The sequence below is a fragment of the Sorex araneus genome, chromosome 3 (genome assembly GCF_027595985.1).
Source record: "Sorex araneus isolate mSorAra2 chromosome 3, mSorAra2.pri, whole genome shotgun sequence".
Taxonomy (NCBI): Eukaryota; Metazoa; Chordata; class Mammalia; order Eulipotyphla; family Soricidae; genus Sorex; species Sorex araneus.
The window spans coordinates 123715340-123723984 of record NC_073304.1 but is presented as its reverse complement, the minus strand read 5'-3'; positions in this window follow the sequence as shown (position 1 = coordinate 123723984).

Sequence of the window (8645 nt, the reverse complement as noted above, 5' to 3'; positions counted from 1 at the left end):
TTCTTTTCCAAATCACCTGCTCTCCCCTCTGAGGGCATAAACGTATGCAGAGAGAGGGTAGGGGTCAGTATTTAGTAATGTTCGGGGGCTCGGAGTCACTTCCTGCAATGCTACCATGCTCAGCGTGATGCTCAGAGCCACCAGGTCTAACCTGGCTGTGCTGGGGGGCGGGCGTTGAGGGGGCTGAGGGCCACGTGGTACAGGGGCCACATGCTCTTCACATTGGTTTCCGCCAGGTATGTACTCCACCACGTGGGCTGTCGTTGGATGTAGGAAAATGTAGTTTTTCTCCTATTTCCAAAACCTACCCTGGGCTCTTGTCCTTGAAGAAAATGGCACTAGCAGGCCACCTTCTGTCACGGTGCCTATCTGCGCAGGGCCAGGAGCTTCCTGGAGGAGGGTCTCTTGTCACTCCGGACCCTGGGGAAATCAAAAAGGTTTGGGGGCCCCTGGAGAGTGCTGTCTCGTGCCAGGTCTGAGTCCTGGAAGAAGAGACGCAGCTGCCTTCACCCACAGAGCAGCGCTGCCCCTGCTCCAGGTGAACCCCTCTCCACGGTGGCGTGAGCTCTGCTCTTTCCCTGGGGGCTGTTCAAGAGGACCAGGGGTACAAGAAGGAGGCAAGGGGCTGGAGCAATAGCACAGTGGGTAGGGCATTTGCCTTGCACGCGGCCGACCCGGGTTCAAATCCCAGCATCCCATATGGTCTCCTGAGCACTGCCAGGGGTAATTCCTGAGTGCAGAGCCAGGAGTAACCCCTGTGCATCGCTGGGTGTGACCCAAAAAGCAAAAAAGAAAAAAAAAGAGGCAAGTGCTCCCCAGAAGTCAGGACCTGATGGGCCCAGGCAGAGCCCTCTCTGGGGGCTCCCCTGGTGGCAGGTGGAGGGACAAGCAGAGTGACCTGCTCTGGGGCTGGGGGTGAGGCACGCAGGAGAGACCAGAGGCGGGAAGAATCGGAGAGGAGCCCCTGTAGCCCACCCAAGGTGTTCCCTGCTCCCAGATCACGTGCTTTTCAGGGCTGGTGGCCCACCTTCCCTGGGAGCCTGTCTGCCTGGACTCCCAATGAACTCCCTCACTCTTACTAACCTGCAGGATGTTCTTTCTTGCACTCCCACCTTCTGAACTGGGGCAGGGAGAATTCATATAGGTGTGTGTGTGTGTGTGTGTGTGTGTGTGTGTGTGTGTGTGTGTGTGTGTGTGTAGGAGGGGTGGTGTTGATTCTGGGAGCTGGTCTGCAGTGCCACTTGATGCAGACTCTATTGCATTCAAGATTTGTTTTCTGAGCCACACTTGGCAACACTCAGGGCTTACTCCTGGCTTGGCACTCAGGAATCATACCTGGTGGTGTTCTGGGGACCATATGGGATGCCGGGGATTGAATCTGGGTAGGCTGCATGCAAGACAAGCACCCCACCTGCTGTACTATCTCTCTGGCCCCTGTATTTTTTATTTAATGGAGAAAAAAAGTGGCAACTGTCCACACAATTCTAAGATTAACATTGATTAGATAACAAGGTTACAATAGTAAAATAGGTCTAGAAAATAAATTTGTGAGAACATTGTTATATCTGATTGCAGGGTTGATAAGTGTTTATCTAAAAATTTGCTAATGGGGCTGGAGAGATAGCACAGCGGGTAGGGCGTTTGCCTTGTACGCGGCCAACCCGGGTTCAAATCCCAGCATCCCATATGGTCCCCTGAGCACTGCCAGGGGTAATTCCTGAGTGCAGAGCCAGGAGTAACCCCTGTGCATCGCCAGGTGTGACCCAAAAAGAAAAAAAAAAATTGCTAAGATTTTTGTTGCTTCAGACGGTGTGCATGAGGACGGGTTCAGACTCTTACTTCCCAGTCCGGGCCACAGTCGACAAGACGGCAGCTGGGGGAGGCGGGCGAGCCTGCCGGGGCTTCCAGAAGTACGGGGTGTGGGGGGGAGGCTACCCACCCCAACTTAAAAAAAATAGAGCTGTCAGCCCGGTCACCAGGTACCTGACATTATTCAGAGACTGTTGTCTCTGCAGAGAGTAGTCGTGAGGTGGTCTTGCACCCTTGCCAGCGTAGCTGTAGAGGGGGGTGCTGCTGCCAGAGCCTTGGTTCCCAATATTTTCCCTTTCCAGTTCACAGGGTTCTTCTCTGTGGTGCTCAGGCCCTGGGAGCACCTCACGGTCGCTGAGCACAGCCGAGAGGGGCCCACTCTTGGAGGTGCCCAGGCCAGGGTGCAGGGTTTTGGGTTCAGGCAATGCAGTACCTCTCTGGCCGGTAGTGTGTAAGGGCCACAGGGACGATATCCAGTTGATTCTCGGGGGCCGTTTGGTGTCAGGAGCAAACTGGGGGGCTTGCTCATGCAGAGCATGTGCCCCAGCCCCTTGGGCTATGCCCCACATTCAGGATTTGTGTCCTTCTGCCTCCCGGAGGCTTTGGCGCCGCTCTTCCCTTGCCCACAATGGCCAGCGCTGTGCTGGGCTGGAGGGGACCGCCTGTGCGCGTCAAACCCAGAGGTGAGGTAAGCGGGGAGTCAGCCCGGTGCAGCCAGGAGTCTGCAGAAGACTCGGTGGTGCACCGACAGGGGTGGTGGGGAGGCGGAGGTGGTGGCGAACCTCTGACGTGGAGTCTTCATCTGCTGTCTACTTCCCAGGGGGCTTTCGACCCCCTGGGGGGCTTTCAGGTGGCTTAGTTGTGCCCAACCCCAGTGTCTGAGGCTGCTGAAGACTTTTCAGGACGGGGCCAGGGAGAAGGCCCTGAGAGTCGGCGTGCAGACTGCATGTGGGAGGCCTGCTTTGATCCCTTGCACGGTTCCTGAGCACAGCCGAGAGGGACCCCCGAGCTGCCTGGCGCCCCCCGAGCTTGTCTCCTCTGCTCGTGGTGTCCAGACAGTGCTCACCACGCCCTGTCTCGGGATGCACGTCCCTGTCTGGATGTGCCGGTTGGGCGCCCAGTTGAGCACAGGAGCTCAGGGCTCTGTGTCTTCCCGCTGTCCCCTCCGAGCCCTTCTCAAAGGAGCCCCAGGCATTGAGGGGCGACAGAGCCCCCCCTGCATCCTGGCACATCCCTAGGGGATCAGGGACTTCTGCCCGTGTGACCCTATTTAAACGCCATGAATGATGGGGCCAGAGATCACACAGGGGTGATGGCATTTGCCTTGTATCTGGTCAAAGCTGGTTTGATCCCAGCACCAGATACGGTCCCCTGAGCACTTCTAGGACTGGCCCTGGAGTTCAGAGCCAGGAGTAAGCACTTAGCACCACCAGGTATGGCCCAATCCCACTTTCCCTCCAAAATCAACACCTTGCTTGAGCCAGAGAGTACAGGAGAGGAAGACACTTGCCTTGCATGTTTTTTGGGTTTTTTTTTTTTTTTTTTTTTTTGCTTCTTGGGTCACACCTGGCGATGCACAGGGGTCACTCCTGGCTCTGCACTCAGGAATCACTCCTTGGTGGTGCTCAGGGGACCATATGGGATGCTGGGAATCAAACCCGGGTCGGCCATGTGCAAGGCCCTACCTGCTGTGCTATCGCTCCAGCCCCATCTTGCCTTGCATGTTGGCTAGCCTGTGTTCATTCAATCACCAGCCACAAATGCTCCCCTGAGCACTGCCAGTGTGGTCCAAACCCCAGAAGCCACAATGTAAGTATTTGCTACACTGGAGCTCCTAGCGAGTCACCACTATCTGGTCCCCAAGAAGGGATTCCAGTGCAAGGGACTTAAAAAGACCTGCTCTCAGAGGAGTTTGGGGGAGGGCAGTGTGAGGGAGCACAGGGAGGAAGCCAAGGACACTTAAATGTCCAAAGTAGCTTTTTTTGTTTTTGGTAGCATCTTAAAATAGGTTCCTCTCAAATGTCCAGGAATAGTTATATTGATTTTTTTAGAGGGGATTTGGGCCACACCTGGTGGTGCTCACCCCCTGGGGGCATATGGGGTACCAGAGATCACATGCCAGATAAGTGCCTTATTCCCTGCACTGTTTATCTATCCTTGATTTAAAAAAAAATTAAGTGGTTATAGGGCTGGGGAGATAGATCAAAGGAATGGAGTGTGTTCCTTACATATGGGGGTCCCAGGTTCACTCCCTGGCGCCAATGGCCTCTGGAATGTGGTGTCAGCAGTCACCCTCAAGTACTGTTGGGTGTGACCCCAAAGCAAAACAAACAAAAAAGTGATTTTATTCACACATATGCTATCCAGCAATGAATATAAATAAGCCAAAATCTCATACACCAGGCTGGATATAGTTTACATTGAAACTGGGAAAGAATTTGCAATTCATAGTTTCAACAAAATGCTATCTTCTTGTTTATAAAAAAAACTCCTTCAAGTTGCAAAAAGAAAGACCAAGAACTCAATAGGAAAGTAGACTGCGGATATGAACAGGCGGTTCAAGGAAAAGGAAACATAAATGATTTTTCAGTGTTTGAACAAATGTTCAACCTCACCCAAAAGAGTAATGCAAACAAACACGACACTTTCACTTTCAACCTGCAACTCTCCCAGTTTGGAAATGGTGCCTCCCACACTGGAGCCAGTGGCACTCTTGATCCTGCTGGTGGGAGTGCAAATCGGCACAAGTTCGGAGGACTTTTGGACTGAACTTGTCCAGATCATAAACATGTAAACTCTTTGCCCTAATCTCACCACACAGATACATTTGTGGAAAGAAAAATACATTGCCGGGGCTGGAGCACAGTGGGCAGGGTGCTTGCCTGCACGCGGCTGACCCAGGTTTGATCCTCAGTATCCCATAGGGTCCCACAAACCCATCAGGGCTAAGTCCTGAGTGCAGAGCTGGGAGTAACCCTTGAGCATCACCAGGTACATACTCCTCCCCAAAAAGCATAAATTGCAGTGTTGGTTATCATACCAAAGGGATTAGAAACCATTTACATGCCCAAGACTATAAAAATAAATGGTAGCATGCAAAAATAAAAAATGATGAGAATGATTGGGGCCTGAGAGATAGCATAGAGGATAAAGAGTTTGCCTTGCATGTGGCTGACCTGGGTTTGATTCCCAGCACCCCATATGGTCTCCTGGGCACCTCCAGGAGTGATCCTTGAGCACAGAACCAGAAGTAAGCCCTGAGCACTGATGGGTGTGGCCCCCAAACCAACCAACCAACACACACACACACAATGATGAGAATGCTGCATGCCAACTAGAATAGGTGAAGTGGACGAATGTAGCAACATTCACAGAAATGCTGGTATAGATGTGGAGGAACTGGAACTCTCTACATTGCCATCAGCAATGTGAAATGACAGGGGCACCTTGAAAAATAATTCCCCAAATATTGGATTAGTCTTACCATATGACCCTACAACTTTACTTCCAGCTACTGATGGAGGAAACATGGGGCTGGAGCAATAGCACAGTGGGTAGGACGTTTGACTTGCATGTGGCCGACCCGGGTTTGATTCCCATCATCCCATATGGTCCCCCAAGCACCGCCAGGAGTAATTCCTGAGTGTAGAGCCAGGAGTAACCCCTGTACATTTCTGGGTGTGACCCAAAAAAGCAAAAAAACAAAACAAAACAAAACAAAAACATGCCCTCCACATGAACTTGCATGGCAGATATATTTAGAAGTGCCCCAAACTGGAAAAGAACCAGGCGCCTAGCTGAAGACTTGAGCAACCAAGATCCACTCATACCCTGAAACATACTCAGTACCACATGGAACGGAAAACTGGGGCGGGGGCAGTGGGGGGCAATTTCCCCAAGTGATGCTCAGTAGACCCAGGGACCCCTCCAGGCAATCCTCTGACAACCAGGCTGGAAGTTCAGCGAGAGCCTGAAGATGAGGTCTGCTCAGGCACTGCGGTGCCGGGGTGACTTGGGCTACCCTGGAAGTGTGTGTGGGTCCAGAGCCACATTTGGTGCTCAGGGCTGTGCTCCTGCCAGTGCTTCAGAACTGTGTGGTGCTGGGGATTGAACGGGGCTTGTCGCCTGCAAGCAGGCACCTTAACCGCTGTACTAGCTCTCTGGCGCAGAACAGATTTTTATTGAGGTGAGCCCTGCCAGTGCTCAGGGCTTACTCCTGGCTCCACACCCGGGGGTGGGGGGAATCACTCCTGGAGGGCTTGAGGGACCTTATGGGGTGTCAGGGATTGAACCTGGGTCAGCCGTGTGCAAGGCAAGTGTCCTACCTGCTGTACTATCTCTCTGATTCAGAACAAAGTTTTGATACACGAAAAAGAAAAAGTAGATGATTCTCAAATACATGAAGAGGAAAGGATATCACCATTTATAAAAGTACATATTTTGTGATTATATTTAGTTCTGAAAGAGGCAAAGCTTATCTATAAACAGAAAGTAGATCAGTGGGCACCTGGGGGGGTGGGTGCTAGATTCAACTAGCTGGAGAGGGGCATAGGGTGCCTTTTTGGGGTAAACAGTACCTGGATTGTGGGGATACTGTGTCTGACTATATACTTCATGTGGTGCCCTTCAACTGAGTCAAAGGGGATAATCGTACAGTAGAGAAGGAACTGGACTTCCTTTACATGGTGGCGTTAATACAGATTTTACACATGTTGACTTTATCTCTTAAAAAAGGGGGCCATTAAGGCACTTGCCTTTTATGAGGTTAACCGCGATTCAATCCCTCGCACCACCAGGAGTGATCCCTGAGCAAAGAGCCAGGAGCACTGCTGGGTGTAGCCTGCTCCAAGAGTAGAAAGTAGGAGAGAGTGAGAGAGGACGGTCAAGGCGGGGAGTGGGCATCGAGTGGGATGGGGTGAGGAGAATCATAAATAAGGAGAAGTCATGCACCTAGAGCTGGGATGCTGGTGATTCCAGAATGCAGTGTTCACACACTGGTCATCAATGATGCTTACCTGGAAATTTTACTAGCACGCAGTGTTACTCTATTTAAATATATATGTGTACTTATATGTGTAAGTATACATACATTTATGCAAGGCAAATACCATATCTGCTCTACTGTCTCTCCAGCTCCATAAAATCATATTTTAAAAATAAGTGCAGGGTGGATAGTACTGCAGGGAGTTATTTGCCTTGCACACAGCTGATACGTGTTTGATTACTTGAGCTTGCCAGGGGTGATTTCTTTTAAAAAAATTAAATAAATAATCATCTTTGATCATCCTGTCACTGTCATCCCATTGTTCATCGATTTGCTCGAGTGGGCACCAGTAACGTCTCCATTGCGAGACTTGGTTTTACTGTTTTTGGCATATCAAATACGCCATGGGTAGCTTGCCAGGTTCTGCCGTGATGGCAGGATATTCTCAGTAGCTTGCCAGGCTCTCCAAGAGGGATGGAGGAATTAACCAGGTCAGCCGTGTGCAAGGCCAACAACCTACCTGCTGTGCTCCAGTCCTTAATCATCCTAATAATGGAAAAATCAAGTCAGAAATTAGGGAGTCACAGAGCTCCTCTCTGGAGCGGGGAGACTGGTTAGCACCTGTGGAGATTCCTCAGAGATGCTCAGTCATTCCAGTGCCACAGAAGCCTTGCACAGGGCTCCCAACCCCCACGACAAGGAGACAAGGAGAGGGTACCCTGGAGGCAGGGCTCCTGCCGGAGCTGTCAGAGAGAGCAGGCAGGAGACGGCCCTCTCTGTGGTCCCCTCTCTCCTGAAGGCGGGTGATCATCAGGGGGACTTCCATGTGCAAACCTGGAGTAAGTCCTGAGCACTGCTGCATGTGGCCCCAAACCAAAAAAAAAAAAAAAGCATATTTTGGGCTGGAGGGATCATACAGTGGTTAAAGTATCTGCCCTGCATGCAGAGCTGACCACAGCAGATATGGCCCTGAGCACAGCCAGGAGTGACCCCTGCACTCAGCCAGCAGGACATACTGGGTCCCAGTGGGTGTGTCCCCCCACAAAAATAAAGTGCATTTTATTGCATACCTATTATACAATGAAATAGTATTAACTTAAAGTTAACTCCAGGGTGCTGGAGCAATAGCACAGCAGGTAGGGCGTTTGCCTTGCATGCGGCCGACCCAGGTTCGATTCCCAGCATCCCATATGGTCCCCTGAGCACTGCCGGGGGTAATTTCTGAGCGAAGAGCCAGGAGTAACCCCTGTGTTTCGCCGGGTGTGACCCAAAAAGCAAAAAATCAAAATAAAAAAAATAAAATAAAAAATAAAGTTAACTCCAAAACCCCAAGTAATAATAATTAGCAATATTCCTAAGAATAATGGCGATAAAAACTCTAAATCCACTGGTGTGAAAAATCCTCAAGATGTATTAACCAAAAATAAATAAATAAACGAAGGTGCAGAAAAATGTTAGTAAGAGAAAATAAAGGTCTGTCTTGGTGTAGTGTTGAACTTGGCTATGCATAAACTAGATTAAAAACCTACACGAGAGCTATTAAGAATAGCTTCCTGTTAAAAAAAAAAAAAGAAAGAAGAAAGAAAAAGCTTTCCGTTTTGGGGGTGGAAGGATGGAGTCAGACAAGGTGGGTAAACCGCCCCCCCGCCCCCCGAATAGCACAGGCTAGTCGGTGATGCTTGCGTTGAGGAGCCCAAGTTTCCCTCGCCGCGGGAACTCTTACCCAGAGCCCCTGGAACCACCCCTCGCTGGAGGACACTCTCCACGCCCCGCCCCACTAGCGAGAGCACAAACACGCCTTCACAACAAGAAACAGATGTTGCTGGAGAAAGGCTCCCCCACGTCTTGGGGT